Genomic DNA, 19,036 nt, shown 5'->3' on the forward strand with positions numbered 1-19,036 from the left:
TTCAGAAAATTTGTGTTTCAAAGGGGTCGTATTTCTTTCTTCCTTCTTCTCAAAGACCCACTGCATATAGAGAAAAGACATGAGAATACCCTATGGGAAGCCTACCCTGTCAAACCCTCATCACCTGTACAATAGTTTCTTGACATGAATTACTTGACACCTCCTACAACTGCAAAAAATTGAGGAATTTTAGTCACTGGGAAAAAAATCGTTTAATGTTAAACTGGAAAGAAGAGAAGGCAACAAAAGAAATCATTATTACCAATTTTTCTGATAGATCATGAGTAAAGTAGCAAGTGTAGAGAGAAAGTTCACATCCAGCTCTGGGGTCCCAGCACAGGACCCAAGTCCAGGTTGGACGAGGCTCGGAGCAACCTGGACACTGGGAGATGTCTCTGCACATGGCAGGGGGCTGGAACTCGATGAACTTTAAAGTCTCTTCCAACCAAATCCATCCTCTGATTTTGTCTTTCTTCCAGTTATGCCCTATGAAGTTCCAGAGAAGATAATGAGTCTTCTCTACAGATGGGTCTTGTCACTCCAGCTTTTTGAGCCAAAGGCAGTGGTGGGCACATGAAGGCTGAGGGCAATCTAACACAAGAACAGGGCTAGAGACACATAGAATAATTACCAACTCCTGGAAAAGAGTTTTTATTTCTTTCACTCTCTTCTCAGAGTTCTGTTTTGGTTTTTTTTTTTTTCAATGCAGCCAGCAAGGATTTCACACCAACAGTGAAACATATCCTTTTTTCCAATGTATGTATCCCATCAGCCCAGCTACATTTGTAAAATGCCATTCCATTCCCAACAGTCCTGAAAGGATATACCTACATCACAACTCCAATATTCTCACTTTCCCATCTGACTAATTTTCTGTTCATTGAAAAAGGTATTCCACACTCATGGATAGACAGCATAGAACAGACTCTTCTCATGCTATTGTGAAACTGGAGTAGCTGAAATGTATTCACTGTAGTTAGTCCAAATTTACTCTCTGGTCAGGATGGCTGCATTCCTCTAGAATTAAATCAGAAAGAGAAGAAAAAAGAAAATACACTTATGCTGCAAAGGTACAATCTTTCACCCAGTTGCTATAGGAATGAGACCAAAAGGGGCATTCCTGAGACATATTCCATACTCAGAGATTCCCAACTTGATACCTGAAGTAAGACCCCCTAACACCACCAGCTTATTGTGACTCACACATTAAGCAATTCAGCATTGTTTTTGTCATCAGGGTATCTCCCTTTCCCTATTTTACAAGATCCTTTGTGGAGAAAAAGGTGCAGAATAAACTTCAACACCAAAACATTTAAGGTCTCAGCATTTTGACATGAGATTGACAGTAAAGAGAGAAAAGAAGTTGTTACGAGATTAATTTCTCAGCTATTTAACTGACAAATATTTGATACTCCAGGGTCAACTTCATACTACTGACAGGCTCCTTTTCCTCCAAAACTGCTGCCCTGTGGAATATTTCTGTGTCATAAAATATGAATGCAGGTAAAACCTCTCCTGCCAAACATTTGTGGGGAAAACAACAGTAGAACTGTAACACTGAATTCTCTGATTTTAAGTCCCTGATTTTCATGTCTTCAACTTTGCTGTCAGCCTTTATCCTGTAGCTGTAAGCCACTCTGCTTTCTGAAATTTTAGCAACTAAATTCCTAAAACTCATATTCTGAGTAAAGTAAGTGGAACAGAAGATGACTTTCAGTAATCAAAGCTTCTGCTAACTGCAGCTATTTTTCTGATACACAGTGCCACTCCTAACAAGAAGCCAAAATTTGTTGTTTTACTGGACCTCCATACATCTGCCATTCTGAGACCAGTGAGAGCAGACACAGCTGACACAGGGCCCTACAGCCACACAGAAGTCTTACAACTTCCTTGAGCTGTGCACAAGATTCCCTTCAAGCAGCAACAGATTTGCTTGTCTGAGTTACCATCAGCAAATGCCTCAGGAATAGCTCATGGACCACTGTGGTCATAAACCAGATACTGAAAACCACTCATCTGAAATTATGTGTCATTTTTCTGTGCTACTGGGAAGCTTACAACTAGTTTCTCCAGTAGTTAAATTATTTCCTGTATTGAACTCAAGTGCCCAGTTTCTGGCCCAGAAAATAGCAAAAAATATGTTCAGTGCTGCAATGAGACAGCCAATCAGTCCTGCAACTGCAAGCAATTTCCTCTATACCAGTAGAAAAAATCAGGACAATCAAGGAATTCTTCTAGTTGTCATTCAGGGAAGGAGATGTGTAAACACACAGACAAGGTAGGAAGAAAATTTAGTCCCAACTCTGCCACATGAACAGAAGTCCATTGAGAAACATTTCTAGTTTGTGGGGAATTTTGTTTTTTAAAGATATGTTTCTCACTCATTTACTTGATATTGCATTCACCTAAGCTAATTTAAAGTGTCTCTTTCTTTTGTCCCCTTAATTACACATCATATTTGTACATGGGAATGTTCAGTCTTATCAAATGTAAGAGGATTTTTTTCTTTGCCGACACAAAAAGCAGCATCCTCATTGTGCTGAGGATGGAAAAGCATAAATGAAACCCAAACAAAATCTTTATTAAATAGGAAACAACTGCATGGAGGATCCAGTAAAAGAGAATGCAAGGTTTTCTTGAAATCTTCACTTATGTTGCTATAATATTTAAATATTGAACATAGGTTAAATGACAGAATACTGGTCTTTAGCTAGGAGGGCTGAAACCCTTACATATCAAAACTATTCAACTTCAACAAGTTCTTCTAAAATCCCAGTTTTAACTGTAAAAAATAGATTTTATAACACTTGAGAGTATCAATGTATTTTAATGATTAACAGAACATTTTCCTTTCCCTCCATAATTTTCCTGTGTTCACTTTTTTAAGTTGGTGTGTCAAACATTCAGCTTGTCAGATTACATGATAATAAATGGCATACAATAACTGCACAGGACTCAAATTTCATCAAATCTTGGCCAGCAGAACTAAAAACATCCAAACAAAGGGAACATCAAGGGACAGATCTCAAGCAGAAGCTACTTGGGATAACCTTTGAAAACTATAGTGCACTGCTAATTTATACCAGCTGTGAATCCACAGGGAAGGAGCAATAGTGGTGGGAATTAAAATATACAGACAAGCAGCAAAAGTGCTGCAAGGTTTTGTGTATCCTCATGGAATCCTTCAGAAAATATGAGAAGGTGCTGAGCTTCCTGTCTGTATTTTCTCAGATTCAGTGCCCGGGAGAGATCACATATAAATGCATCAGTGTACAATTGTTACAGGCATAAATACAACTTTTTTGACTGTGCTGGGGCTTTATTAGTTTATCAGCAGTTTGTCTGGGCTGCCTCATGGAAACATAACACAGTAACTGCATGTGAAATTTTCTGTAAGTATTTATGTTTATAAAATTAAAATTTGCATTTGTGTGGCTCTCCCAGGAACTGTGTTTCTAGTTAGAGGTTTGTCTGTGTCCTTCAGCAATAATCAGCATTCTTGGATGCATTTCCCAGCAGTATGGGAACAGATTCTACAGGCTTTCCTTTCAACATGGGGGTGGCTACACCAGCTGATTGTGATAAAGAACTTCTTCCTTTCTTCTCATGAACTGTTCTACATGGTGCTTATTTCTACTGGGCATCTCCTGAAGCTTTATCTCCGTCAGTGATATTGAGAAGAGCACAGACAATGCTGCTGTCTCTATCTATACTCTACTACAATCCTCCTTGGGATGAAGGGGCCAAATATTTTACTAACAGCTAATGGAACTTGAGAGTCCAATTCCTGTAAGCTAGATCTATGAAAGCACCAAGGCACAGGAAAAAATTCTGTATAAGAAACCAAATAAATATTTTTGTGCTCTTCTACAGAAACAAATGCAAAAAATAAAATATTTTAGTAAGACTAGCAATGCTTCCCAAGTCTCCTTTTTCCACAGCAAATTTACAAAATTCATGCCATGATAAATTCTTTCAAAATTACAGGTGTAGCAAGCATCTGTCTTACACAATCTGTCTTTACTTTTAACTTGTACTATGATTATAACCCGACTAACAGAGCAGAGCATAACAAACAAACCATTACAAAATGGTTTCCCTCTAACTTAGAAAGTACTAACATGAAGTGCTGTTCAACACAGGAATTTTTTGCCTAATGACTACTTTGCCTCTGCTTTCTTTGTAAAATTGCAGAGTTTATAATTAATTATCAAATAAACATGATAGATACATTCAGAAAATAAATGAAGAACCCATAATAGTGGAATTTTAAAGCTATAGATAATGAAGTTTAGGATAAACTTCTCAGTTCTTTGGATCTAATGCTTGTAAAAATGTGTGGGTTTCTCAATTTTCCATTGCAATCTATTAGTTAGAATAGTCTCAGGTGTTTTCAGATTGAATTAACTGGAAACCAAAGATATACAATGGATGAAAGGCATTGAAATCAAACCCACCAGCGATCTTTACGCTGTGAGCACAGAGCAATCACTCACAAATGCCACTAAAGACCACTGAACACTTCAGCCACAAAAACACAACTAAGCAGAAGAGATCTGCTCTCATTTTCCCTGCCAGCATTCACCAGCTGTATGAGATACCCAGGAAATATGAAGAGCTCAGCAGTCCTGCAGGATGATGGAGCTGCAGCTGTCAGACACTTTTCACACAGTTTCTGCAAGACAAAGTGCCTCGTGCCTGGCTCCAGTCAGCGGGAAAACCCTGGATTAGAGGCCATTTCCTCTCCAACCAAGATGAATTCCAGCCTCTGGCATTTGCTCTGGTCAGACTGATGCATGTAATTAATTAAACTAATTTGTTCCCAGTAAGCATCCAGCCCTGCACCAGTGAACAAGTAGGAGGCACAATGAGACGCCTCCTGTTTTCACACAACACAGCTCAGGTGAGACATTCTTTTCTAATGCCAGAACCCAAGTTTACTTTATTTCCCCCCTTTTCTTGTGAAAGACAGAACTTATTTTCTAAGCCATCCTAGGGAAAAACTCTCCAGCTTAAAGGACTATTTCACTCTTTCTACACAGCATCTGCTCAGGAGGGAAGAAAACGTGAGACTACAGCTAAAAGTATCTTCAGTAAATAAGGATAATTTACTAAGTGAAAACCAGTGCGCACTTAGAACACCAAGTGAACCAAGATGGAGAATGAATGTTGAAATCCACTTGAATATAAAAAAAAGGAATCAGTTAAAAAGGCCCCACAGATGGTACTCAAGAATATTTTTTTCAGATCCTACTAGCTAACAATTATTTGTTGGAGACCATAATATACAAACCTGTTCACTGCATTTTATCAGGACACTCTTAGCAAAGAGGCGGACTGCAAGCAAAATTTATTGCCTGTATCACAAAGCACAGAAGTCAAATAATACTCACAGAGAAGTTTCCAATAATTTTTGAAAAGTAAATATGCACATATATAAACATATATGAATATGAAAGTTGGGAATCTTGGACAGATTGAAGAAAGAGCTATAGTTATCATATAACTCATACACCAATGTCAATATCTGTCATTCCTGCTGTCAGCTTTGACAAAACCCACACTACAGGTTAATATCAGGCAATTTATCAAAGAAGTGTCCATCAGATAATCATCATGATGGAGTCAGAAATTCCTCTGCAAACCATCATTATCACTTAGTGTATCAGTCAGCAACCTGAATGCTATCTGAAGTATCAGACACATCAGATAACATGGCATGGCAGGGCCTTCAACCAGCAAATTATTTCTTATTTCCTTCTACTCTCCAAAGATTTATAAGCTTTTACATTCCCAAGCACTCAGGAGAACTATTGCTAGTAGCAGATAGCATCATTTATGCAAATGTGTTACAGCAACACAGAAAAAGGAAATAGGAGCTAAAATAATCAGGATCAACATTTATATGCACAGTTAGGAACAAATTGTGGAACGAATGTTTAATTCCATGTTCTTCCATTGTGGCACTAATCAGTTAATGGATGGTAGTTAAGAAATTGTTTCTGCCCATCACTCAGTACTTCTGCTTTTGAAGCAAGAATTGAACTTTTCCTTTCCTGGCAGCACTAGTAGACCCTGTCATGCCAATAATGGCTCCTACTGTTTGCTTAGACATCTGACATGGAAATTCCTGCAGATCAGAGCAGATAAAAAGAGATTTGAATTTAATTACCAGAGTAGATGCAGGTAAAAACTATCCCACTTCTTGATGCAAAAGCTGTCACCATAGTCAGGTTGTTTCAAGCAACAGGAATCCATAACACTTTACCTAATGATAATTAAGAATGTCACAGAACACTGGAAAACAAAAATGTTTGTGTGTGAAACTACAGATACACATCTTGGAGTAAAGGAGTGGATACATTTATAGACAGACTACAAAAGGAATTCAAGCACACACACTTCATCCTTTGATTGGAAAAAGATATGTAATGCATTTTAAAAGGAACAAATGCAATCAAGTTGACCTGCCCAATTTTTTGTACATAAATTTCTCTTAGTAGTTAAAGAAGGTAAATAGCATTTTCTTCCTTTTTACACGTGGAGAAATGGCATGCAGTGTCACTTGTAAAATAACACACAAGGTCTTAGGAGAGCCTGGAAGAAAAATGAGTGGGACTTTCTGGTCTCCTTCAAATTAATAGGAATCTCATGGAATTAAACAGGTCCAGCTTTCTCCTGAGAACATATGAATCTTACATTCAGGGCACTGTGATGTTGTAGCATTACACAAAATAATTTTCCAGCGAGCTGCTAGCTTTCTGTAATCAACCATGCAAAGAAAGAAGATTAAAAATTGAATTAATACTCAAGTTTTAATCATACCAGCAGTTGCTACTGTCACATAGCAGCAGCAGCACTATAAAGGGTGAGAGGGGCAGAGCTGTAACTGGCAAACAAAAGGCAAAAACTGTCTCTTATTCATAAGTAGATTAGTGAAAAATAAACCACTTAAACACCCAAAGCCTGCTTTATGAACTCGTGCATTTATTTACATAAATGCTAGATGTCTGCTGGTATTGAATTCCTTTCATCTGGGTTATTTAAATGTGAGGATCTCTAGCATGAAGGGCAAACCACCAGGACAGGAGCACTGTGAGGCTCTGCTTTTAAACCCACATAAGACTTACTGACCGGACATTCACTAGATGCTTAGGAGAACCAGACAAAACTGAAGTGGTGAGAGAGAAGAACCAAAGAGTTCAGTGTCACATGTTGTTCGTGGTCCTTCTGATACAAAACTTCACAGAAAAACATGGCTTCTGTCCAGCCAATAAAATTATGTAATCTCAGGTGTTTTATAAGGGAAAAAGACTTTTTATTCAATAGAAATTACTTCAATTTTGTAGTCGGTTTAAAACAGAATATTTCCAGCCTTGATATTGGTCACAATGAAAACTATAGATCTTAATTGAAGTGGTTTAGAATTGCCTTGTGCATACAGGAAAGGTTGTAACCTGACCACTTTAAATACTTGCCTCACCAGAAACACAATCAAGGACCTTCCTTTCAGGGAATGTCAGGAATGATCTGAACCTGCAGGTTAAGGTTTCTGAAGATGGGAAACAGCTAAAGCACATTCCTTACTGACTTGTGAGAAAAAGGGGGAAATGAGAAATAGATCCTAAGTGCAAAGGAAAATTGGTTTTATTTCTGCAGGTGATGCCAGAGAAAGGAATAAAAAATACTTTATCAATATTTTCACCAGAGAAGAGAATTATTTCTTTCCATTAAATGAAAGCGATAACAAGCTGTTTCATGGAAGGTGTTTGGGCAATCATATTCACATTGAGCAACTGCAAAGAGCCTGGGAGACCTGGGGAAATTAAAAGGCAACAGTCCCAGTCCCACCCAACACACACACACTTGCCTGAGTTTCCTTCAACTGTTCCACAGATTAACCCTGTGTAATCAGTGCCCAGACACGGCCACACCAGCACCAGGGGAAGAAAGAATGGGAGGTGAAACACTTTTCTGGGAGTTGAAAACAATTCTTGGTGGCTGCACATGCCTCAGCCTCTAGATAAGACTAAATCCAGATTAACTACCCTATTTTGTGCTGGTACCTCAAGTGAGATGTGACACAGCTGTAAAGATCAAGGAAACCTGACTCCAGGAGTGGGAGGTGGGAGCATTTTAGTTTTCTTTCCAGCCCCTTGATTTCAGTTTCTATTCCAACTACTTTTACCATAAAAGAAATCATCTGCCAAAAGCCACTTCTGCTAGAAGAGCCTCAACCATTCATGAACTTCCAATAGAGCAAATTCTACACATTTCCTTCGTGTTCTTCCAAGCCACAGGAATTTGTTTTTATAATTTTGGTAGGATTGTATTTATAAAGTTAGGAATTTGGTTTTTTTTACCCCATCATATTTTCATTATGATCTTCTCCATCATCCAGCCATGCCAGACATAGAATGCCGTTCATGTCTTATATAGCATCAATTGACAGGAATCTGACTTTTTCTTTACTGGAAACTAATTTGGGAGTTAATTTTATCACACAGACACAATGCAAAGTAGGAGCAAACCGCGAAAAGTCAGAATTTGGCCCTCTGCATTCAGAAACTGAAAGACTGTTAACAATTTTCACAAATCTAAATTACCTGTAAATAAGAATGACTTGTCAGGAATTTGTGATTATTCTCATTAGAGGTAAAAGTACAAGGATCAAGAGCAGATGTCATCCTTGTGCAGGAATTAAAATGAATGACTGTGCATAACAAAGATTCATTCATTATTTGTTAGAGCTTGACTGATATGAACACATGGTGATCACTATTAAATGAACTGAACCCAAACTCAAAGTCTGGGGAAACTTAGTGATGAAAGGAGTACAGATACTGCACTAAAAAATGGGAAATCACACAAGAGGTTGTTTGTTTATAAGACATCTGCAGTGGAGGCAAAATGTTATATGCTGTATTATTTAAATACCACATTTTTATTCAACAAACCCCATTAGCCACTGACTGCCCAATGATTTTTTCCTTTATTTTTTTGTACCACACTCTATGATTCTTTAGCGATGACAAGGGAAACATTAAATTAATGATAAATTTTAGTAATCATGTGAAATAAAAAAAAATATTTAGAGTCATTAATGTTAGGGTTTTTTCCAAATCACTGTTTCATATTGTTTAAAGACATTTCAGAGAAATAACTAAATTCTCAGTACTTCTCTGTGAGGAAATGAAGTCTTCAAAAATAGGCATTAAATCATTACCTATGCTTAAGAAATACAATAAATCAACTTAATGAAACATTAGGCATAAAGTTCTCGCAGATTTAGGCCCCAGCCATGCAATATGCATTAACTTGGTGCAGCAGACTGGGTATGCCACCAACGCTAGAAATATTCTCCTGTATTAAGTGACTTAGACTGGGAGGTATTTGTTAAGTTAAACTCTACTGTTAATTTCATGCTAGAAACACATTTTCAACAATATATGGGTTCTGCCAAGATTAAGTGTTATCAAAGATGAGAAATAAGAGTAAAGGAGACTCAGAAGAAATAGAATTTGTCCTTGAGATGGGGAAGGATTCCAGAGGTGCTCTGATTTTTCATTCTCTGCACTCCCATTTCCAGAGGCCAACTGCAGCCTGATCAAAGGCACACAGAGTCTCCCATTATCTCATTCAGTCTTTTTAAATCAGGGCTCAGACAAGCACCTATTAATACACAGATTAAAAAAAAAAAAAAAAAGGAGAAGTCACATCCTTTTCAGTTAATTAGGTCATGATTATTCAGATTCACATCAGAAAAATCTTATTGCAGCAAAGAGAGTTTTCTATTAACCCCCTCCACTCCTTTCTAGCTTCCTTTCATGCATTCAAGCTGTATGTAAATTAATTGTATTCCTCAATACAAGCTAACACACACAGGAAAGCAGGTGGGATTAAAAGATGTCTGTGATTAGACTATCTAGAAGAATAATTTATAAGACTACCACAACAGCCTTCACACTAGAAGGTGAATGCCTGACACAACATGCCTTGGGTTGGAAAGGATATTATTCAATGCTTGTCCATTATCCAGATTTTTTCTGATGCTTTTTCTGAGGCATCAAAGATCAGCCAGATAGACCAGTGGTCTAACAAAACAAAGCAGTTTACATTTTCACTTAGGAATGGGGAGAAATGTCTTTGTTCCTCATCCTGCTGTTTCAGTTACAAAGTCATTTCTCATTTCCCTTTACAGTTATATCTATAAGTCCTGCTTCTAGCTCTTTGGATTCAAAATGAGAAATGCTTTCAAGCAGTGTTTTCACACTGGCCCAGTTTTCAAACACTTTGGGAAGGCTAATCTAACCTCAGAAATGAACAAAAGAGCTTTGCAAGTGGTCACTTCCAGCAGAAGAGTAACCTTAGCAATTTGGAAAATAATGGATTACCAGAGAACATGCTGAAAGTCTGTCTAGGAATACAGTCTGAAACCAAACTTTTTGTGTTACCTAATTTTTTTAATATGAGTCAAAGCCCACTAAAGTCAATAGGAAGATCCATATTGATTTTAGGAGGCTTTGAATCGTGCCTAAAATTGTTCTTTCATTACACTTCCATCCAACACAGCAAAACAAATCCTACAAATCAATATATTTCTATAAACACAGCAGTACAAGAATGAATTATAAAAAGTTATAACACAGCTAACCAGGATTTGTACACATAAGCAACAAAAAAATTACTTCTTCCTGGGGTTAATTATCTTTTCACAGTTCAAAAAGGTAATCACCTTAAATTACATTGGTCTTGCTAATGCTTTCTTAAGTAATTCTGACATTTAAAGGTAGGAAATTTACGTAGAGCAATTAATGCATGAAATAGTTGCAGCAAAATTAAATCTACTCAACATTTTCCACTTCCTGCAAAAGACAACATTTTGCACATAATTTATTACATGAATAAATATTTTGTCAAAATTGGGAATAAGATGCTTTTCCCATTATCTCTGCAGAAGTTTTGCATTTCTTTATAGAACCATTTGCAAAGAGTAATGATCTGGGCTTCAATAATCTTTTGGTGGTACTTGTCATATGCCTCAGGTCAGGTGAGTTTGGATTCAGCTGCCTGTGGGCTGAGTTCACTCAATCTCTCAGTGAAGATAAGTAGATGCACTTTCATGCACTTGTTTTCTGAGGGAAAGCTAAATGTAGATACTTTGTGTAACCCACAGCCTAAACACCTTTCTCTGCTTCATTTTTTTGCATTGTTTTTTTTTTTCTTCAAACATTAAAGTTATTTCTTGAAAACAGAATACTGCCCTAATGGGGAACAATAAAAAAAAAAAAAAAAACACCTTGGAGATCTAAATTCAATATATCGGTGGGAAAATCTAGCAGGAATTCAGACCATTTTGAAAATAAAAGCTACTTTTAATTTCCAACCCTTACAATTTTTGCAAGCCAATAGGTCAAAGCAGTGCATTTCAATTCCTTTACAATTGATCAAATAGCTGTCCCTCTTCTTGCACACTCTTTCTCATTTTAAAGTATTTCTGGTGCTTGGCTTTTCTGCCAAACTTTGGCTGTACCTATGGAACAAAAACCAAACTGACAGATCATCCAAGAAAAATACCATTGGCAGGAAGTTCTGATATCCTTGAACTACTGAAATAGTGTAGAAAAAAACACTACCCAAACTGCAGCTATTAAATCAAAACATGTTATAAGAAATTGTCCTCTTAAACTGAGACTCAGGACGTGTTGTTTCTTGAGGTACAAGAGCTATTCTGAAAAGCAATCAAAATCATAGGATGCAAAATGAAATAAAATAGCATAGAAAATAGTAAGCTGAACTTGAGAAACATTAATATCACTTCTCACAAAATATCACTTTTTTAATAAACATGTCATGCAGAGCTTTGATCATCATACTGCAGTGGCCTTTTCCTAAACAGTTCCTTCATTACCATCAGTGTTAATGTGGAAGGAAGAGAGAGCTTTGTTTACACTGACTTTTTAACTGACATTTGAAAAGTTTTTAAGCTTCCTGTACTCAAAGAGTTCTACAGAACAGCTGGAGAGGGACTTTTGAAAAAGGCAGGTAGTAATAGGACAAGGGAAAATGGCTTCAAACCAAGAGTAGATTTCAATTAGATATAAAGAAGAAATTCTTCACTATGAGGGTGGCGAGGCCTTGGCACAGCTTGTACAGAAAAGTTGTGGCTGCCCCATCCCTGGAAGTGTTCAAGGCCAGGTTGGACACGGCTTGAAGCAACTTTATTCAGTGGAAAATATCCCTGGCCATGACAGGGGATTGGAACAAGAGGAGCTTTAAGGTGCCTTCCTACTCAAACCATTCTATGGTTCTATGAAAACTGGTTTTGACAGCCTCAGTAGGCACACACATGGATTCTCAAACCCCATCTAAACTCCACATCTAAAATCCAGAAAAAAGTTCTGTTGGAGACTCCCAGCTCTACAGAGACGGAACAACCAAGAGGCAATATAAGATTTTATTCCATTGTCAGTCTCATAGAAGAGTGAGACGTAAGAGATGTAAAACTCAATGCCATTCTATCAGAAGCCACCCTATTTCCTGGTTAAAATAACTTATAAATGTTTTTCAGCCTATTAGCTTTTGTCACACAATGCTGCTAATACTTCTAACACCAACCACCTATTATTAAACCCCACGTGGTCTAGCTACGATGCATCTTTTACGGTTCTAAGTCTCCAAAATAACTGGTCTTTTTGCAAGGCCATCTTTTCAAACTTGTTTCTAGTTCAATCTCTCTCTCAACAATGTCACCTCTATTCCATGGCCTTCCTAAGTCAGCACACCTTATCTCAGAGTTTGCATACAGATGTACAAGACTGTGTGAGCTTTCGGTCAGGTTTTGAGAATCCTTTACACATCCATGTCTTGACAATTTCCCAAAAACAGTCACAATATGGCAGAAGCAAAGCTCTTAACAAGAATCCACATAGTTAGCTATACATTTTGTTTAATTTACCACACAATGACCCAGCCTGGTCTTTTCCACAATGATTGCTCAATTCACAATCATTACAGTTGGCATCCAGGTGAATGTTTTAACTTCAGAAAGACAAAATGTGCTACTCTAAGTAAACTACAGTATTGGTTATTAAAAGAGTTTGTAATTCCTGTAATTCATAAATTTTTGTACTTTACAGAGCTTCAGAACACTGTGAAAAGGAAGCTCTGAAGGGTTTATCATTTGGATATTTGTTTCATTCTATCTTTGTCATCCAGAGATAAGCTCAAGTGTAACAAAATGGATACCTGATGTAATTTGATGAATATTGTGATGATAACTTTTTAGTATGACATTTTTGTATTGAGACATCATTAATTTAGTTGCAGATTCTTGGAGGAATAGATGGAATCAATTTCTTGGTGACTCTGCTCCTATCATGGAAGGACATTCTTGTCGGAACTGTAAACTACATGGATCCCCACATGCTCTAACACTCTATCCTACATTTGGGAGAGTATCTTTTGAAAAACCCCTTCAAATAAGTAACCAAAGAAGAAACTCCAAAGTTTTAGTACTACCAGACCAAGTCCAGCTTCAGCAGTGCTGTTCCTCTACAATTTCTGCAATACTTCAAAATTAATTTAGAAATCCACCCCGTGGGAGTTCTCAATGTTCAAATATTTAAAGTGCCACAAACCAGCATTCTCAAAAGGAATGAAACACAGAGTTTAAAGCAAATAACATGGAACAGTAAAGCAAAACCTCCATCCACACATAGAACCAGGAAGCTCCCACCTGCCAAGACAGCATGAAAAATCTCACCTAGCACCAGGCAACACAAGTTCATCACCATCAGCTTGGTCTTTGTTTCCAGGCCCAGCTACACAATTCTCATGGATACTCCCTGAATCGCTTCCACATTGCAAAGCACTTCCCAGTTCTTCCTATTGATTCATTTCAAACCCCTCACACACAAACATGTTTTACCATATCCAGTAATGTCATTCCACATCCTGCTCCAGAAAAAAAACAAACCCTCAGTTATTTCTTTATAACTCAAGGAGCAGTTATCTATAATTACAACACATCTCAGGGACGACATTTTGAACAGAGGTAGTGTTTTAAAGCTGGAAATTTATGGATAACAATTAATGTTGTACAAAACTGTTGCAACTAAACCTAGCCCTTTCCCCTATGCTAAATAATCAGAGGAAAATAACAGGGGGGAAGAGAGTCACATAAAATCTCTTTCCAAGAATAACCACCTTCTCTTTCCCCACATACAGCATCTTGTTATTCACTGACCACTCTTTCCTTATGTAGGATGCAATTTGCTAAGGATTCTATACTTGTATCTGGTCCTGCAAAAGCCTACTAGAAGAAGTAAGAAGTATTCATTACTCCAAGATGCATATTTATTTTTGCTACCTTCCAAATCTGCAAAAGCTCTTGTGGCTCCTTCCCATTAAAACCTTTTACTTTGGAAAATTAATAGTGAAGACATTTTAGCATACCTCTTTCATATGAGTAAATTTAATTCCTTTACTCAATTATATGCTAGTTTAAAAATGATTTCTTGATGTATGGCCCTGACACAAACTGTAAAGTCATTCAACTTTATAGCTAAACTATGAAACCACTATGCAGGAAATTATTTCTAAACTGGTCTATTTTGGGCTTGTGTAGCATAGTCCAAAAAGCAAATTTAACTGTATATAATGGTAAGGAGATAAATGTTGAAAGTGAAGAAAAAAAGAAAAAGGAAAAGAATTTAAAAACCAGAGTAAATAGAATCATTGCACATGTGCTCGAAATTACCTCTGTAAGGATGAATTAAAAATTTGACTGTGCAAAATGAAGAATCATAAACACAGCAATAGAGCAGGTGTTGCAAAGTTTATTAGGAAATCTCTTAAATGCTTCCATAAAATTTCAATAGTCCATTGAATGTAAGATAACAAAATTATATTTCATGGAGAGCTGAACTCTTGCCATTTAATTATTGGACAGTCCTGCAGTCTTCTCAGAGCAGCTTTCAGACCTCAGGTTATAATGACCAGACAAGAGTGAAGAATTTCCTCTCCACTGTATTTAAGAGATTTCACAATAGCAAAAGAAAATTAGGAAGCCTGGTATTTTCATGAAAACCACTTTTCAATTACCTTTGTATCCAAATAATGTTGCATTCATATTCACAGTATTGCAAAGTTATTACCTAGACTAAGTAAAACGAACATAGTATCAGAGCTTAATTGGATATAGAAAATTGGAAAATTCCACACCATGGTTGCTGAATAAGTAGAAATGCATAAAATGAAGGGCACAGTTGTTTCCTGAAAGCTACTGTAATAAGAGACAAAGCTTGTAAAGGACATAGAAGGGTCACTGAGCTCAGGACAAGGTGAGCCCAGGGCCGTGCTCTCTGGGCAATCCCACCCCAACCCAATGGGCCCATTAGCACCAGTTCACAGTGACAGTCAAGGAAAGCAGCTTTCCTTGCTAAAGCAGCACTCCAGCAAAGAGCTATTTGTATGTTTGATTGAATACAACCAGTAAAAACAAGAGTTAAAAGATGCTCTTTACCTAAAATCAAGGTGAAGGTTTAAGCACTTTTTGATTGCTGAAGTTGCTCTTTGGGTATTGACATGGATCATTTCAGACAGGTTTTTAAAATATCATAAACCTTGTTCTGTGTGCTATGCTCTGTATTTTATGACAGTTATATGTATGTATCGTGCACACTGCGTTCCACATCCTGCACAGAAATGGGCACAACAAAAGGAAACTAAAGTCTGGCTTATTTGGTTAGATGAGAAGATAAAAGAAGAGAACAGTAAGAATCAAGAATCACTTGCACCGTGCATTGATGTGGGCTAAGATGTGAACTTAGGCAAGACTCTGTGGTTCAAAAGAACCTCAAGACTTTTATGCTGGCTGTGTCAAATACCATCCACCTTTTTACTAAAGTTACAGAACCACTTCTGAGTTTTGAAAGTGAAACTTTATTTTATATTAGTTAGAACAAATTTTCTAGAGAAAATAGAAATGTCTGAAAAGGCTCTACTTCTGGACTGATATTTCCATTTCCTTTCTGACTCGTTTTCTACTGCAGAAAATTCTAGGGTGACAATAGACTCTTCACAACCCTCTGAAACCAAGACCCTCAGAACTGTGGGATTATCTCATTGCTACTCTCAGCCAAGCCCTGGTCTTCCTGTTGGTCCTCCTCACTCCTCAGTACAACAAAGTCCTTCTCCCACCTGTTGAGTCCACTTGATCCAGTTTGCAGCAACCAGCACGAGGCAAGCAGCTGGCCCACCCTGTACTGCTCACCCACAGCCCAGGAAGGGAACACGACCCAGGTGGCTCTCACACACGTGGAACTTCAGCAGAAGGCAAACACAGCAATAGCTCCCTAGAGTGAACACATCATGTATGTGGCCTCTGTGTTCATAAAGGAATGTTTTATCAAGTGGAGGACATAAGACAGCTTTAGAAATAGAATTTCCTGATACAAAGTCTGTGTTAGTGCCAAGCTTAATAAATCTCATGGCCCAGGAAATACTTTGCAGTCCCATGTATAAGAAACCATGCTGACAGTTTTCCAAGCTAGCTACAAAACCTGGGCACCCTGTCCACAGCTCCCAGAACCACAGAATAGTGGGCTTGGGAAGGGACTTCCAGAGACCATCTTGTAAAACTCTATAGCTCAAACAGGGTCAACTCCAGCAAGTTCCTCAGTTATGTTTTGAATATCTCCCCAAATGGAATCTCCACAGACTCTCAGGGCAACTGTTCTCATGTTCAATCACCATTCCAGTAAAAAAGTGGCCATTCTATGTTCAGACAGAGTTTCCTGTACTTCTGTTTGTGCCCATTGACTCTGACCTTGTCCACCACTGAGCACAGTTTAGCTACATCTTCCACACCTTTCCATCAGATATCTGTAAAAAATTATGAGATTACCTCCTGAGCCTTCACTTTTCCAGGCTAACCCATGCCAACTTCTTCTCATATGAGAAGTTTTTTAGCCACTTGGATTTACAAAAGGACATGTGGGGAAAAGAAAAAAAAAAAAATCTGGTTTGAAGACCATGCATTTTGGGTAATGTCAGTGAAAACATTTTGTGCTTTTCATCCCAAGAACAGCTGTACATATTTGCTGCCTCAATTCCTTTAGTGCTCCAATTAAAGATTGCATAGATCCTGGGCTGGAATGTGTGGAAATGGGAAACGTTAGGAATATAAAAGATTACCAATCCCCTGTAATTTATGCTTTCAAATGCTTAACACAGGGCTATAATTGCAATTTTAATCACATGTGTTCTGTGTGTGCATTGAATACCGAGGTCTCCATGTGTCAACTAGCACCCAGTAAAGCTGCAGGGATTTTTTCTACTTTAATGTATTCATATTCACATGTAAAAAGATCTACTTTAAAGGCTCTGAGAAGAAAAAAAAAGTGACAGCTTCAACGATAACTGTCAAAAAAAAAGTGGATATAAAATTCCAGCTTGCCTCTAATGGCAGGGTACTTTTTTGTTTTGCCTTCAAACATTTCAAAAACAACCTGCTCAAGGTGGGTGGCAAACTGCTATTTTATGCCCTGTGGATAAGTGTCACAAGTGATGCCACCAGATTAGCTGAGCAGGTCTGCTGGGAAAAGCTGAAAGGAGATGCAAGTAACACCAGGTTTGTGAGAGAGTGTTATTCTGGATTTTATGTCTGGTTTATGCTGTTGCTTTCAGTATGAACAAGACTTACTTTACACAGCAGTTTTTGTGTTTTGTGAAGTCTAATTTTGAATGTTTAAACCTTCAAATACCTGAGGTGTTCTGTGCTTCTTGTTTCAATTTCAAACATATTTTGTTTAATGGTAGTGTGGTGGCAATTTTGCCATTATTATTTAAATAAAATGGAAGAAATCTCAGGGTAAAACACTGCTTCCTGGAACTAAGGTTTGCAGAGGCTGATCCTAAGCTGTTTCCAAACTGACACTTTCACACTTGCTGTGGAAACACTGAGCTGAATTCATCCATAACCTTGAAAGTGTCTCAGTGAAGTTTAGGCTTAAAATACCAGCATCCAAAATGGATGCAAGTATTGTCAGGAATTAAGATATGATTAGTTGGAGAAGGTCAATAGCATTTCACCATTAACCTCCCCCTTTCCTAAAATACACACAACAGCCTCACATATAAATAACATAAACCAGTCTTAAAGATAAGGATAGAGTCAAGATGTAAGATTCACTCCAGCCATGGCAACAAAATTTCACAGAAGATAATGAAACTGGAAGATTGCAAATCCATTTGGGAGATCAGAATCTCATCCACTATTTCCTGGCAAGTTTAATCTTGCAGCCCAAAATGAATAAAGAATTAGGAATTAAATCAGCAGTATACAAAACATTTTAAATAAATCACATATTGAAAAAATTTAATCATTAAAATGGAAAAAAGTATTATTTTAAGACATCAATAATTTATCTAGCAATATTTTCCTGCAAGTATTAACCATGAATATTTAATATGTACATGTGAGCAGTTTATAAACAGAAACAAAAATGAAAATGTTTAAACAGTCCTGGACGTGTTGCTATAAACAACTAAATTGAATCATATCATCAAGCCAACAGTAAATTCAACAGATAGAAGCCTACTCTTTATGAAACTGCACTCCAGCTAGTAGAGCTTGTAAGTGTATTTTTGTTCAAGTGCATAGTTTTATCTATGCAAAATATTTTACAGTTGTATTTTTTCGATTTAATTTCCTTTGGAAATATTTTGAGAGCTCTCTTCTCCCTATACAAGAGGAAGAGAGAGAAATTAACAGCTCATATTTGCAATCCAAAATAAACTGCTTCTACAGAATTCTGTTCAACAAAAGCAAACCAGAGGTCTTTTTTCCATCCCAACAGGCAGTGTCATCATCCATCCCCCCCAAGCAGAGCCACCAGGCAGTAATAAAAATATAACTGGATCAACTAACCTGGCATTTAGTTTAAAATAATTTGGAAGTACCTACACAAGGTGCTTCTCACACAGGGCATCTTTAGAGGAGCTGATCTCCAGCTGTGAGCTGTATCAGATA

Source organism: Anomalospiza imberbis, chromosome 10, assembly GCF_031753505.1.
Source record: "Anomalospiza imberbis isolate Cuckoo-Finch-1a 21T00152 chromosome 10, ASM3175350v1, whole genome shotgun sequence".
In the NCBI taxonomy this organism is placed as follows: Eukaryota; Metazoa; Chordata; class Aves; order Passeriformes; family Viduidae; genus Anomalospiza; species Anomalospiza imberbis.